The sequence below is a fragment of the Monodelphis domestica genome, chromosome 4 (assembly GCF_027887165.1).
Source record: "Monodelphis domestica isolate mMonDom1 chromosome 4, mMonDom1.pri, whole genome shotgun sequence".
NCBI classification, from domain to species: Eukaryota; Metazoa; Chordata; class Mammalia; order Didelphimorphia; family Didelphidae; genus Monodelphis; species Monodelphis domestica.
In genome coordinates, this window is record NC_077230.1 from 342,091,917 (window position 1) to 342,107,495 (window position 15,579).

Consider the following 15,579-nt stretch of genomic DNA (forward strand, 5'->3'; position numbering starts at 1 on the left):
AGTGGGCCTTTTTGCTGGTCTTATAATGGGATAGTGTGTCTTTTCACTGGCTATACCCTATAATTGGAATGTTCTGTCTTCACTTAGGCCACCTGACTTGTCTGACTTTAAGAATCAGCTCAAATTACACATTATATATGAAGCCCTGTCCTCTATCCCTCCAGCTTCTCAGTACCTTTCCTCTGAGATTAGCTCCCGTTTGCCATCTAACTTATAGGTATATAATTGTTTGCATGTTGCCTTCCCCTTTACAATGGGAGCTCTTTGAGAGCAAGGACCAAGCATTTGTCTCTCTTTGTATTTCCAATTTTAGCATAGTGCCTATCACAATAGTACATGCTAATAAATGCCTTGAGAGGTAGTTATTTTCCCCATCTCTAGGAACTAGGTGACCAGTTGTTGGTACAGTCTGCTCAGATATAGGCAATTTTGTAACTGTATTATTTCAAAAGTTTTTCAAAAGCTTGCATTTTGTATTTCTGTAATTGTATGTTTTGCATTTGCATTCCTGCAAGTATGTTTTCCTGGGTTATTTGTTTTCATTGAAATTTTCTTTTCTTTGATTTATATCCCTAGTGCAGGTTAGCATAGATAAGGTATAGCAATGAGAATAGGATAAGATAAGTGTAAGATTAAGACTACTTTTTTTGGGGGGGAGGAATATAATAATAAAGTTAGGTATAACTTTAGAATTACATAGAATAATGATTATAAGGGAGAGATTTTTTATCTCTCCATATGCTCGAAGGGGTGAAATTATAAGGATAGTAGAAATTGAGTCTTATTATATTAGTTTAGAGATAAGAAGTAGAGAAGCTGGCTTGAGAAAGAATTGGAATTTGAAGCAGATCTAAGAGAGTGTCAATTTCAAATATTGACAGTGTGTGGGAGGTTTTAATGATTTTTCTGTGACAGTTGGTCTCTGGGAGTGGCAGTTACTCTGCAAGAGTTAGCAGTCACTCTCGGAGTGCTGGAAAGAGGTGGCATCTTTTCTCTCTCTCCTCACTGTCTGAGGTAGAAGAAAAGGAGGGGAAAAAACCTGAAGGAGCTAAGTGATTTTCCTTTTCTAACTTGGGAAATACTAGTGACTATCTATTGTTACATAAATTGTGTTTATATCTGAGAAGACCAAAGAAAGACCTGGTCTTTGGTTTGGACTCTGAGTCTGCTAAGGCTCAGAGTCCTAACTTGGTTCTTTCTGAGGCTCAGTCAGCTAGCTTTTGTTATTTTGTAACTTGGAGACAAAGTTAAGAATTATATATTTGTATAAGTATAAAAGTGTTTAGTTTATTGTAGAATAGTGAAAATTTGGGTTAGTTAGATCAGGAAAGATCAGCATAGCCTATGGAAACAGGAGAAGCAGTTCCTTGTGGAACCCATGAGAATCTCTTAAAGTTAGAAATCCTTTTTTATCCTTATATTCTCAATAAATACTTTATTTTTATATAACAAGATTCTCCTTAGCATCCTTGAACCTGGCCCTGAAGGGAAGTTCACTTATGAGCCTCACTTCACTGATATAAACTGAAGATACTTTGAAAGCACAGCAAGCAGAGTATCTAATCAGTTTATAAATCCACAATAAATTCATTGCCTATTATTTTTATAGCAGGACTATATAGAGCCATTGGTTTTTCTTTCAACTCTAGGATTCTGGGATTCAGTGACTCTGGATTTTGTAGCCCTCCACTAAAAAAACAATGTCTCCCTACCTTTGTTAAATGGTTTCATAAATTGCCATAGCTATAGCTATAAGACTTACCTGTGGTAGTCAACCCTCCGGTGATGAGCATTGTGAATTTTTCTAGGCAGGTCCTCAAATCAGGCTTGCATTGGAAGGAAACCTTTCCAAATGAGCAGGGCCTACCTGAACTTGTAATCCCCTGGCAGAGCATGTGATAACCAAGGGTTCACCTCCACACTATGACAAGATATCAGAGGACGGCCTTGGGAGATGACAGCTTTTCATCTCTGGAATTCCTAGCTGGTAGAATTGTAAGCAAGTCAGTGGGGGACAACATAGTTCTGAATAAGGCTTCTTTGGAAAAATTCTCTGACCTCTTACAACAAATCCTGAGTACTTGGGCTCAGCTTAACTTCTAATTCTGAAATCTCAGTTTCTCATGAGACACAATTTTTCATGGTTACACAATGCAATTGATTCCCCTTCCTCTATCTCCTCTTAATTAAATTTCTTCACAGTAGAACTTTAATACCTGCTTCACCCCCAGACTGGTCACAGTGAAAGAAGTTGCATCATCATAAAGGCAATAGCTATAATAATAACCACACTGATAGAGCATGTTAGTTTCTTAGCATTTTATAGACACTGTGGAAAGGAAAACTGAATCAAGCTCTGGATTTTCTGCCACTTTGGTGGAGCAAACAGCAGTTGGAATGTTAGAATGAAGATTGATGGACAGCGATGACAGTTGGTGGGGGAAGGGGACTGGGTGAGTGACAGATGCTCTCAAGGACTCTTTTTCTCTGGCTCTTGGGTTAGAAGGAGTGTTCTCTCTCCCTGTCTCTGGATAGAAGTACCTCTATTCCTGGATTTTCCCAACTGGGTGCTCTATCTGCATCCTTATGACCATGTCGTCTAACAAAAGGATTTAAGGAGAGTGGTTTGAACTGTAAGGCCCACCTTTAGGGGCGCTAGCCTGAAGAGACAGGCCCAACCAGCTCTGAAAGTCAGAACCTTTTCTTCCTCTTGTCTACTGCTAAGACTTTGAACTTAAGAAAACTAGTATGGATTAGCATTGACAGGAATAAAAGAAACCCTCCACAACCCTGCAAGGCCTGGCCTAAGCTCAAAAGCTGAGAGACTCAAACCCAATCTGGGAAAAGTATAGGGCAATCCTGATTCCCTTTTCCCTAATATGTTTCTTATCCAAACTTGTTATGAAATTCATCTTTATTTAAATAACCTGTAGTCAGATAAGAGGAGGACTATCATTCCAGGGGAACATAGAGGGAGTAGGACCTAAGGACAGCCATTCAATCATAAACAGTTCTTATAGGATCCTTGCTGATCAACCTTGGTCCAGGGGGAAGGCTTGTCCCCCAGGAGGGTTGGTGCTTACCTGCCCTGGAGTATCTTCAACATCAATCAATGGAGAAGACATCCCCTCAGGCTATCATAGTTGGCCCATTTGGAGGGAACCCCATTTTCAAAGACAGCCTCTCAGCAGGGGGTACCTCTGTCCTTTTACCTCACCAGCATCCATATTCCCACTATCCCTTAAACTCCCATTCCCTGTTACAAACCCTTCCTTATCTCCTGCACTTCTTCAATCCTCAACAATTCCTTTAACTATTACAACACAAGGTCTATCTAATCCAAAATACAGTTGGTGATGATTGAGGCTGGCAACTAGTGATCAAAAGAGCAGGAACAGACAAAAACATTAGGTGGAAAAGAGAAGTGTTTTTTCAGGATTTGGGGCTCTTATCTTGCAGAGTAGAGATGGCTTAGACAGATGATCTTGTATCTGTAAAATACTAAGAAACTGTAACATACTCTATCAGAGTGGATATTATTATTACTATTGCCTTTATGATAATGCAGATACCCATAAGCAATTAACATTTCCCTAATTATTTAGATCTGACTTTGGGTTAAAAGTATTTTGTCATTGTGTTCATATAGTTCCTGTGTTTGTTTTGGAGGCAAAGAGACTCCTAAGAATTTTATATTATCTTGAGTTATTTTAAATGGAATTTTTCTTTCTCCTCCATATAACTTTTACTGCATTTTGTATAGCTCTATAAAGTACCTGCTCTAAAGTTCAACTGGTATAGTTCTAAACGTATAGATTAATTTGTGTAGTATTATAGTTGTTATTATACCAGGACATACATAGGGTGGTGGTCATTGCAAGATAAGAAAACTATGATGTTGGTTAGGTCAGTGTTCTGTGGAACATACCTATACCCTTTAGAAATATTTTCTATAGTTTTTAAAAGATCTTATGCCTACTAGGCACTCAATAAATGTTTTGGTATTCATTGACTGAGAAGTAGACTGGGAATGGTTGGAAAGCTGCCCTTTGAGTCAGGAGGACTGGAATTAAAGTCCTACCTCTAATACCATGGGAAAGTCTAATGCCTGAGAAACTCTTTGAGACTAGTTCTTGGTAGACCGTAATGTTCCATAACATAACCATACAGCATCACAGGAAGAATATTGTTTTAAAAGGATGGGCCCTTATTTCAAAGAGAAGCTTGGGGTTATTTTAAAAATTTCAAAATTTCCAAAAATATGATCTGACTGAATAGCATTTAGGGAATTCTACTATTTAATTCAAGGCCCATTATCTTTGCCTGTTTTTAGAGACCAAGAGATTTTTACTGGTGGAGAAGCTGTGAAGATTATCCATTCAATTACATATAATTTTGGACAAAAGGAATTCTTCAGACCCTTGGTTTTTCCTGTGTGAAATTAGTCAAACTTTTAGAATGATTATTGATCTCATTTAACATGGGATGATCACAATTTTGCCTTAGAATGAAGAATTCAGAGTATTAATCATACTTGAAGTCTTTCAGACAAACTGAAAGCTTAGCATCTAATAGGCAAATTTTTTTAATTAAAATAGCAAGCTACCGACCAGGATAAGTACCTCCCTCACTTCTTCATTTTGACCCCCACCTCTCAGTGCAGTGGTCTTCCCAGCTATCTGTCTCCTCCAGAGATCAACTAATGGTATACTTTGGGTCACTTACCCCGGGGACAAAAACTCTTAGCTTTTTAGTTATAGCTCAGACAATCTTCCCCACCTTTGCTTAGACATATGTGATTGTAATAGTTTTTTATCACATTTCCCTCTCTATACACACCCCTGTCAGGTGCCAACCATTAATAACTCACATTTCCATAGTCCTTTAAGTTATAAAGCACTTTCTTCTTGATTTAATATTTTATTTTATCCAGTTACATGTAAAAACCATTTTTAACATTTTTTTTTAAATTTTGAGTTCCAAATTCTTTCCCTCCCTTCTATCCCACCTACCTGAGAAGGCAAGCAATTTGATATAGGTTATACATATGCAGTAATGCGAAACATATTTCCATATTAGTCATGTTATGAAAGAAAACACAGACCAAAAAAGAAAAACCAAGAAAAAAATAAAGTAAAAAATAGTATGCTTCAATCTGCATTCAGACTCCATCATTTTCTCTGGAGGTAGATAGCATTTTCCAACATGTCTTTCTGAATTATCTTGGATCTTTGTATCTGAGAATAGCTAAGTCATTCACAGTTGATCATTGAACAATTGCTTTTGCCATGTACAATGTTCTGCTGGTTCTGCTCACTTCATTTTTCTTCAGTTTATGTAAGTTTTTCCAGGTTTTTCTGAAAGCATCTTTTTCATCATTTCTTATAGCTCAATAGTGTTCCATTACAATCACATGCCATTACTTGTTCAGCCATTTTCCAATTAAAGAAGATGCCCTCAATTCCAATTCTTTACCATCACAAAAATAGTAATTATAAATATTCTTGTAAAAATCATTTATCTTTCTTTTTTTTAATTTCTTTGGGATACAAATTTTGTAGAGGTATTGCTAGGTCAAAATGTATGCAGAGTTTTATAGTGCTTTGGGCATAGTTCCACATTACTTTCCAGAATGGATGGATCAGTTCACAACTCTACCTACAGTGCATTAATGTTACAATTTTCCCATATCCCCATAACATTTGCCATTTTCCTTTTCTGTCATATTAACCAATTTGATAGGTGTGAGGTGGTATCTTAGGGTTGTTTTCATTTGGATTTCTCTTATCAAGAGTGATTTAGAGCATTTTTATGATTATAGTTTTGATTTTTCGTATGAAAATTGCCTGTTGATATATTTTGACTATCAATTGGAAAATGACTCATATTCTTAGAAAATTGATTCAGTTCTCTTTTATTTGAGAAATTAAGTCTTTATTAAGAAACTTGCTACAAAATTTTCCTCTACTTTTCTGCTTTCCTTCTACTCTTGGCTACATTTGGTTTTGTTTCTGCAAAATTTTAAAAATTAAATATAATTAAAATTATCATTTTATTTCCTATAATTTTTGTTTGGTCATAAATTCTTCCTTTGTGCATAAGTATGATAGGTAAATTATTCCATGCTTTCTTAATTTGCTCATGTTATTACCCTTTATGTCTAATTCACATACCTATTTTGACCTTATGTTGGTATATGATATATCTATCTATACCTAGTTTCTGCCTGTTTTTCAGCTTTTCCAGCAGTTTGTCAAATAGTAATTTCTTTTCCCAAAATATGGAATATTTTTATTTGTCAAACATTAGATACTCTGGTCATAATCTACTGCATGTTGCATACCTAACTTATTTCACTGATCTACTACTCTATCTCATATCAAATACCAGATTGTTTAGATGATTACAACTCTGTAATACAATTTGAGATCTGGTATAAGTAAGTCATCATGCTTTGTTCTTTTTTTTTCATTAATTTCCTTGATATTCTTGACCTTTTGTTCTTTCAGATGAATTTGGCTTCTTATCTCTATAAAATAATTTTGGTAGTTTGGTATGGCACTGAATAAATAATTTAGGTAGAATTGTCATTTTTATTTTACTGGTTCAGGCTACCCAAGAATAATTAATATTATTTTCCAGTAGATCAGACCTGTTGTTGTCCACAGTTATATAAAATGCAATTTCTCTATCTCTTGCTGCTGGACTTTTTTGATAATATATAGAAAAGCTGATGATTTCTGTAGGTTTATCCTGCAACTTTGCTAAGGTTCTTCATTATTTCAAATAGTTCTTTAATTGATTCTCTAAGTATACCATCATATCATTTGAAAAGAGCAATTGTCTTGTTTCCTCATTTCCTATTCTAATTCCTTCAATTTTTCCTTCTCTCATCCCTGTATCTAATATTTCTAGTACAATATTGAAGAATAGCAGTGAAAATGGGCAATTTTGTTTCACCATTGATCTTATTGGTAAGGTTTCTAGCTTATCCCCATTATATAGATAATGTTTTCTGCTTATTTTAGATGAATACTACTTATTTTTAAAAAGCTCCATTTACTCAGGATGGGGAGGGGAGGAAAGAGGGAAGGGAAAGAACATAAATCATGTAACTATGGAAAAATATTCTAAATTAATTAATTTTTTAAAAAAGAAAGCTCCATTTATTCTTATGTTGTCTGGGTCTTTGTTTTTGTTTTTTAGTAGGAATGAGTGTTATATTTTGTCCAAAGTTTTTTTGTTATTGTTGTTTTCTGCAGCTAGTGAGATAATCATGATTGGGGGGGGGGGTAAATTACTGAGATGATCCATTAAATTGATAGTTTTCCTAATATTTAAACACCCCTGCATCCCTGATATAAATTCCACCTGATAATAGTGAATGAGTTTTGTAATACATTATTATTATTTCCTTACTCTTTTAAAATTTTGCATTAATATTTATTAGGAAAATTAGTCCACTGTTTTCTATTTTTGCTCTTCCTAGATGGGAAACCTAGTATCACATTTGTCATTAAAGAAATTTGGCAGGACTTCTATTTTGTTCACTTTCCCAAATAGTTCACATAGTATTGGAATTTTTCTTTAAATGTGTGGTAGAATTCACTTGTGAATCTATCTGGTGTTGGGGATTTTTTCTTAGGGAACTTATTTATGGCTTGTTCAGTTTATTTGTCAAAAACAGATTTATGAATTCTATTTCCTCTTTCACATTTTTTGTAAATATTCATCTATTTCACTGAAATGGTTAGATTTATTAGCAAAAAACTGGGCAAGATTGCTCTTAATAATTGCATTAATTTCACTTTCATTAGTGTTACATTCATGCTCATTTTTGACAGAGGTAATTGATTTTCTTTTCTTTTAAAAAATTAACCAGTGGTTTATCTGTTTTATTGTTGTATTCATAAAACCAGCTCCTACCTTTATTAGTTCAATGATTTTCTCACTTTTAATTTATTAATCTATCCTTTGATTTTCAGGATTTACAATTTGGTACTTAACTGAGGATTTTTCATTTGTTTTCCAGGGTTTTTAGTTGCTTATCCAATTCGTTGATTTGATATATATTTTATTTTTATTGATATAAGCATTTAGAGATATAAAATTTTCCCCTAAATACTGCTTAGTTCTCTTTAATGAAACTAATGATTTCTTTCTATTATTTATTCTTTGACCCACTCATTCCTTAGGATTCAACAATTTAGTTTCTAATTGTTAATTTATATTTCCATAGTCATTTATTGAATGTATCTTTATTGCATTATGATCTGAAAAGTATGCATTTAATATTTTTCTGCATTTGGCTGCAAGATTATGTCCTAATGCAAGGTCAGTTTTTATGTAGGTGCCATGTGCCACTGAGAAAAAGATATATTCCTTTCTATTCCCATGCAATTTTCTCCAGAGGTCTGTCATATCTAACTTTTCTAAAATTCTATTAATTTCAACTTTTTAATTTTTTAAATTAGATTTACCTAGGTCTGAGAGGGGAAAGTTGAGGTCCCTCACTAGTAGAGATTTACTGTCTATTTTCTCCTATAATTCATTTAACATTTTCTTTCAGAATTTGTTTGCTATGCCACTTGGTGCATGTGTCTAGTACTGTTATCACTCCACTTTCTATGATACCTTTTGACAACATGTAGTTTCTTTGCTTGTCTCTTTTACTCAGATCTAATTTTGCTTTTGCTTTGTCTGAGATCATGATTCCTACCCTTTGCTTTTTTCTTTTTTAATTTACCTGAAACATAAATTCTGCTCTAGCCTTTATTCTCTGGGTGTCTGTGTTTCTTAACTAAAAAAAAAAAAAACCACACACACACCAGATTCTGTTTTTTAATTGACTGTTTCAATTTTATTGGTGAGTTTATGATTCGTATTTCTGATTACTTTGTTTTCCTTTCCTATTATTTCCCATTTATCTTACTTTCTCTTTCTCCTCAAAACCATTTTGCTTCTGACCACTGCCTTCCCCAATTGACCCTCCCTTTATCAGTACTCCCTTCTCTAATCCCTGCCCATGTTGCTTCACCATAGGGTCAGATTTCTAGAACTAATTGTATGTTATTTTTGTTTCAGCCAAATCCAATGAGAGCAAGGTTCAAGTATTGCCCGCCACTACCTACCCTGATCTTCCCCTCCACTATGAAAGTTCTTTCATGGCTCTTTTTAATGTGAGAGAATTTATCCCATTCTACAGCTCTCTTCCTTCTTCTCCCAATGCACCCTTTTTTAAAAACCCTTTTTTTTTTTTCAATATAATTTCATCATAGTCAACTCACACATGTGCCCTCTGTACCTACCCATTCTAACTGCCCTAATAGTGATAAATGTTCTTAGGAGTTACAAGTATCATGTTCCCACGTAGAAATGCAAACAGTTTGGCTTTATTGAATCCTTTATGATTTCACTTCCCTATTTACTTTTTTGTGCTTCTCTTGAATTTTGTATTTGAAAATAAAATTTTCTCTTCATCTCTGATCTTTTCATCAGAAATGCTTGAAAATCCTTTATTTCATTAAATATCCATTCCCCTACCCCCTTAAGGATTATATTTGGTTTAGCTGAGAGGGTGACTCTTGGTAGTAATCATAGCTCCTTTGCCCACTGGAATAGGATATTCTAATCCCTCCAATCCTTTAATGTAAAGGCTGATAATTTTGTTATCCTGACTATGGCTTCATGACATTTGACTTGATTCTTTCTGGCTGCTAAGTATTTTTTCCTTGACCTAGGAGCTCTGAAATTTGGCTGTAATATTCCCCGAAGTATTCATTTTGAAATCTCTTTCAGGAGTTGATCAGTAGACACTTTCAATTTCTACTTAGTACTCCAGTTCTAGGATATCAGGGCAGGTCAAGGCTCTTTTTTTTTTTATCATGAATTTCAGATAGTCCAATAATCCTTAAATTATCTCTTTTTTTCCAGGTCAGTTGTTTTTTCAATGAGGTATTTCACATTTTCTTCTTTTTTTTTTTCATTTTTTGGATTGTTTTGTTTTGTTTTAGATCTAATGGAATTATTGGCTTCCATTAGTCTGGTTATAAAAAAAGTATTTTCTTTAGTGAATTTCTCTACCTCCTTTTCCATTTGGTCAGTTATACTTTTTAAGGACTTGTTTTCTTCAGGGAACTATTTAAAAATATTATTATTTTGTTGTGCTTCCTTTACCAAGCTGTTGACTTTTTTTGATTCTCGTGTCCTCAGTTTCACCCCCAATTTTTCCTCTACTACTTGTATTTGATTTTTAAATTCCTTTTTGAGCTTTTCCAAGAAGTCCTTTTGGACCTGACACCAATTCACATTTTTCTTTGAGGTTTTACAGATAGTCATTTTGATATTGTCAACCTTTTCCAAGTTTGTGTTTCGATCTTCTCTTTCACCATCGTAACTTTATGTAGTTAGGTTCTTTTTTTTATTTGCTCATTTTTCCAGACTATTTCTTGACTTTTAACTTTACATTAAAATTGTGCTCTACTCCAGGGGATGGTGGAAGCACTATACCATGCTTCAAGTTTTTCATATGCTATTGTTTTCAGAGCTAATTCTGGAGACCTATAAGTTTTCAGTTCTTCCACGATGGTATGATGGATAGGTGTCATCACTTCTCTCCTAGCCTGTGCTCTGATCTATGAGCAACCACAAGCACTCTTTTCCACCCCAGAAATCCTGGAGTTGTGAGCTACAGTTCCTCTTTGCTCTAGGACTGCAACCCAGGCCTGCAGTCCAGATTCCCATATGAGCAATGGAAGAGTCCTGCACTCAGTAACAGCAAAGTATTCCTAGTAATCATCTTCTGACCAGTTGTCTGGCCTCCTTCCTATCTGTGGGATAAGTGCTCCAGAAGTTACTGCCACTAATGCCATTGCCCCCAAGGAGCCCAAACTGCTACTAGCTTGCCAAGGCACTGCCTATGCTGGACTCCACTCTCACCTCAGTAAGACAGACCTTTTCTGCCAAATTCTAAGTTTGTATTGGGCAGGAAAATTGTTTCACTCTGTCCTTTTGTTGGTACTGCTGCTCCAGAATTCATATTAAGGAATTATTTTAAAGATGTTTAAAGCGGAATTTGGGAGAGTTCAGGTGAGTCTATGCCTTTACTCTTCCATCTTGTCTGTGACCCCTCATAAAGCATTTTCTTATCAATCATCCTATAAAATAGGGAATAAGGTATTATCTCCATCTTACAGATAAGGAAATAAGAATCTGAAAAGATGAATTATTTGCTTGTGATAACACATATGAAGAAGTATTTAAATTCAGGTCTCATGACTCCAGGCTGAATGTCACTTGATCCTTATCTTCTGAAACTTCTTACTCCTTTGGGCAGTTAACATATTTTACTTTGAATCTGAGCCTCATAAGTGGGTCAACACTGGGACAAAGAATCAGAACTGAGTCTGAATTCATCATCATAAACTAATTAGCTGTGCAATGATTAATAAGTCACTTAGCAATCCAGGAAAATACTGTAAAACTTAGCATTAAAGACATGTAAGTTGTTCTATCTATCTATGTCTTATCTCTCTTTCTAAACCATGAACTCCTAGAGAACAAGAGTTTAGCTAAGTCCAGTCTGCTCATGTAGTCTCTGCACTTATTCATCAATGTGCTGTAGTTTTAAATCTTGAACTTAAGAGTCAGGAAGCTGGGGTCTGAGAATCACTTACCTCAGATACTTGCAAGATTTGTGATTCTGGATACATTTTTCACCTCTCTGAGCCTCACTTTTCTCATCTGTAAAATAAGTTTCATTGCAATGAAAAGTATTTTGTGAGCCTTAAAACACTACAGAAATGGGAGCTTGTACTATTATTCCAATCTTCTGCAATGTCTACTATGAGACTGTGTGTATAGTAGATACTTAATAAATGTTAGTTTATTATTGAGATGTCCATTTCTTGAATAACCACTTAAGAAGTCAAACAATTATAAAGTTTTTCCCCCCATCAAAATCAATGTTGTTGGTTAAACATGTTGGCGATGTGACTTTGAAAAGGTTGATTAACCTGTTTGCTTCAGTTTTCTCATCTGTAAAAGGGGATGATAACAGAATCAAACCTCCAGGGTGGTAGTGAGGATTTAATGAGATAATATTTGTAAAGTGCTTACCTGCTAATCATTATTGCCTTCCCTTCTCATTCTGAAATCCTCTAAGTCTGCCTAGACACATGGTATAAACTTAATAGGAAGTCATCACTGGGACAAAATTATATATTCATATTCCACACATCTCACAGCATACTTATCATCTGGCTGTCCATTTACTGGCCTCTCTGGTTCCTTTCAAGTTCCATTTGAAATCCTACTTCCTATAGGAAGTCTTTCCTAACCCTTCTACATTCCAATATCTTCCCTCCATTAATTATTTCCTATTTATCCTGTACATAACTTGCTTTGTATAAATTTGTTTGCATGATGTTTTCTATAATACTTAGTATGCAGTAGGTGCTTAATAAATGTTAATTGTTACATCATTTCTTCTCTTCTACCTATTTTTCTTGACTTCTGTTACTGTTGATGGCACTACCATATTTCCAGTTCCACAGGCAAAAGGCTCCCAATTCTCATCTTTTGACTCTCCCTTCTCCCTTGCCTTTCCCCTCACTCCTCTGTAGTCAAGTTCCAAATCCTGTCTAACTCTACTTTCCACAGTATTTCTCACATCCTTCCTCTCCTTTCCATTCACAAAAGACTTGTACTCATTATATGCCTTATCAGTCCTCTCCTAGACTAGTCTAGTCAACTCTTAGGATCCATCCCACCCCCACCCAACCCTCCCACCCCCCACCCTGATTCAATCCATCATGGACATTACTGCTTAATGCACAGACAGCACTAATTAACATCACAGTCCTAGTAAAAAGCCTTTAATAGCTCCCATTTAGTCAACATATCAAGTCTGAACTCAGCCTAGCATTCAAAGCCTTCTCTAAAATGGAAGTGTGTTACAGTGGAGAGATCATTGGACTTAAGAGTAAGAACTTGCCTGGATTTGAAATCGAGCCATTTCCCTCTGATATGACCATGTGGTTAGACTTAAATTAATATATCCAAGAAGTTCTTATTTCCATGAAGTTTATTAATAATCACTTGAAATAGAGAAAACAGCCAAGCATAGATTTAAAGACTCTTTCCTACTCTAATTCTGACCACATGTAGCTCATTTTGCAAGATTCAGTTGCCTCTCCTGACCTATTTAGGGAAGTACCTATTAGCTCTAATATCAATGCATACCCAAAAGCTTAAGACTACGGAAACCTGCCATTGATTGTTAAGAATTACAGGACTCCTCACACCAAGCAGACTGGCTAGCATGATAGCAAAGGAAAGTAATGAATGCTGGAGGGGATGTGGCAAAGTAGGGACATTAATTCATTGCTGGTGGAGTTGTGAACTGATCCAACCATTCTGGAGGGCAATTTGGAACTATGCCTAAAGGGTGATAAAAGGATGTCTACCCTTTGATTCAGCCATAGCACTGCTGGGTCTGTACCCCAAAGAGATAATGGACAAAAAGACTTGTACAAAAATATTCATAGCTGTGCTCTTTGTGGTGGCCAAAAACTGGAAAACGAGGGGATGCCCATCAATTGGGGAATGGCTGAGCAAATTGTGGTATATGTTGGTGATGGAATACTATTGTGCTAAAAGGAATAATAAAGTGGAGGAGTTCCATGGAGACTGGAACAACCTCCAGGAAGTGATGCAGAGCGAGAGGAGCAGAACCAGGAGAACATTGTACACAGAGACTAATACACTGTGGTATAATCGAACATAATGGACTTCTCCATTAGTAGCGGTGTAATGTCCCTGAAAATTCTGCAGGGATCTAGGAGAAAAAACACTATTCATAAGCAAAGGATAAACTATGGGAGTGGAAACACCGAGAAAAAGCAACTGCCTGACTACAGTGGTTGAGGGGACATGACAGAGGAGAGACTCTAAACGAAACTTTAATGCAAATATTGACAACATGGAAATGTGTTCGAATCAAGAACACATGTGACACCCAGTGGAATCACGCGTCGGCTATGGGGGGTGGGGGGGAGGAAAAGAAAATGATCTTTGTCTTTAATGAATAATGCTTGGAAATGATCAAATAAAATATTATTTAAAAAAAAAGAATAATGACCAATATGGACATGTGTTTTGCATGGTAATACATGTATGGCCTAGATCAAATTGCTTACCATCTCCAGGTGGGGAGAGGGAATGGAAGAACAGAGATAGTTTGGTTCTTATAATTTTGGAAACTATTTTGAAAATTATTACATGTAATTGAGAAAATAAAATATCTTTGAATTAAAAATAAAAAAATAAAAAGAATTATAGGACTTTTACAAATAAAATTGTGTCTGATTTCAGAAGAAGGGATCACAAAAGAGCCACTACACAGTGCAAAGAAGCACAAGGGCAAGGAGACCAATAATCCCAATGGAATTGATGAGAATCTAAGGACTTATTTTGGAGGTTCAAGGAAGCAGCTGTTTGACAACTTCAGATGCAGGATTCCCTCATGCCAGATATCCTACAAGTATCTTAGTTGGGCTTTCATTTTGGCTCCATTATCCCCGAGAGTGAAGGTAAAATCTGACCAGGGAATCATATTTCCCTTTTCCTCAGAACCTAGTCCCTTTTCTCTTACAGTTTGGCATTTTTCTGTAGTCCCAGATACTGATGGGTAAAATGCTATAGCACTGCAATTGTCCTATAGGCTTGTGGGACATAAATCACTTTTAATTGTGCCTTGCTGGTGATTCAAGGACCTGTTACAGGTTTCTTTTTTTACTCATAATTTTATGTACATACGATTTTGATATTTTATTTTTATCCAGAATTTTTGCTCTTTTACTTGGGATATTTTTGGGTTATTGGTTTTCTCTTAATAATTTATTCATATGCCTCATAACTCAGCCATGAATCCCAGGGTGATTCTGGTGTTGGTCAACACCCTCCTCAGGGGGAATTGTGTAATTATCCTAAAACCTAAGGTTTAAAATCTTTTAGAGAAATTTCAGGAAAAGAAACTCACCAATACCCTGAATTAAGAAAGCAGATCTTTTTGGAGAAGGTGCCATAAGGATGCCGGTGGAAACCACACACTGCATCAAAAGATCCAGAATGAATTTTGGGATATAATGAACTGAACTGAAGGGGGTTAAACATACTTCTGAATGTAAACTCTTATACCAAAGGGGATTGCCCCCAATTGTTTTTTTGTCAATACATCTATCATTCATTTTTTGTTTTCTTTCTCTTTTTCCCCCTCTTATCTCCAAATTGTTGTAATATTCCCCTTTGTAAAGTGCAACAAGTTATGCACCTCTAGCTAGAATCGTTAGAGGTATAAACTGGTTACATGAAATGATTCACTGGGATACTAGGCATGTAAATCTGGGAGATTTCAACATGCTCGTCTCCAAATACAATCACAGGGAGATTGTGTAGAGGGAGTTTCATCCCCTTCCCCTCCTGGATTGCCAACCTGATCATCCCATTGTTTGCATGCCAGCACTGGGTCCATGAACATAAATAAAAAGGTGTGGGTGGACCCCAGCTGTCTCTACTTCC